The sequence below is a fragment of the Frankliniella occidentalis genome, unplaced genomic scaffold, assembly GCF_000697945.3.
Source record: "Frankliniella occidentalis isolate FOCC.00 unplaced genomic scaffold, Focc_3.1 Scaffold350, whole genome shotgun sequence".
Classification (NCBI taxonomy): Eukaryota; Metazoa; Arthropoda; class Insecta; order Thysanoptera; family Thripidae; genus Frankliniella; species Frankliniella occidentalis.
Genome location: NW_026267473.1, coordinates 8,621 through 9,773, shown reverse-complemented (window position 1 = coordinate 9,773; position 1,153 = coordinate 8,621). Strand labels below are relative to the sequence as shown.

Here is a 1,153-nt window from a genome sequence, read left to right as displayed (position 1 = left end):
CATAAAATATGAAATGAACTGTCTCACTTCTTTTCACTTTGAGTGTACCAAGAAGGAAATTCAATAGAAACAAGCATTTAAAAGCAAAGATAAAACAATAACGGTTGGCAAAGCCTTTCTTCTTTTCACTTTGAGTGTAGCAAGAAGAAAATTAGGACATTCAAAACAAATTAATCCATTTTAAAAGTGAGTGCCATGAATTGGAACGGATATGAAGAATAGGGTTTAGAGAATGGAAGCAAGGGAGATAACTTGCCATAACACACATAACAGCACAAAATTAAGCCTTCATTGTCTTCTTCTTATGCTTCTTTTTGGCCAGAGGTCTTGCGCCAGCATCTTTACTTGCCAGTTTCTCCTTTATCAATCTGTCATTCCGCTCAGCTTCATCGAGAAGTCTTGCTATCCTCATGTTGTTGATTTCCATTTGCATTCGTATCCGATCCATAAAGTCTGGGGTCTGAAACAATAATAAGGTTCAGATTCCTTCTCTTGCAATGATTTTTCACAAAACATCAACAGCACTGACATGATATACTTACCACTACAATTCTCACCGTCTCTTCTGACGGCTGATTGCTAACCATGGCAGCTAATATTCTTGTCTGGAACAAACATAATGTCCACTGTACAGGCCAAATTACGATTCGAATTTAACAATACCACGAGAAAAGTGGCCTAAACCTTGAGAAACATAACCTAGAGAGTGCAGCATTGAGACGCAATTTGTGAAGAAAGTTGTGAAGCATACCGTACGAGGCTGATCCAGAACTTTTCCACTCTATCGAAATGTTTCTCAAAATGTTCAATTAAGTTAAATAACTACGAACTTACGCAGAAATCGTCGATCGAGTGACAGACAACAAAGGCTTGGTTGGCTTGGGTGCCCGCCGTCAAGGTAGATGACAGTTTCGCACGAATCTAATTGAACTTTAACACTCCACACACGCCAAAATTGACGGAAAACTGTTGCTGTGACTTCACCTGGTAAGAAAAACCCTTGCAATACCTGCAATGACTACTACAAACGCTTATTTGCGCGTTTCCACGCCGTCTGACAGACGCTTCAGACGCCGCGAAACAAGTAAACAACAGGCGGCCATCTTGGGGAGATTGGGTATCAGCGGGGAGGAGTGGCGGGGCAGGGTGGGGG

At 41.5% G+C, this 1,153-nt stretch overlaps 1 long non-coding RNA gene across 1 annotated transcript; it reads right to left on the bottom strand.

Annotated features, from left to right (window-relative positions):
* Positions 1–6: 6 nt before the first annotated feature.
* Positions 7–1,109, bottom strand: LOC127751121 (uncharacterized). Its single transcript, XR_008011983.1, has 3 exons — positions 835–1,109; positions 543–605; positions 7–460 (listed from the first exon to the last, which is right to left on the bottom strand). It is a non-coding gene; the product is annotated as an uncharacterized LOC127751121 (long non-coding RNA).
* Positions 1,110–1,153: the final 44 nt, after the last annotated feature.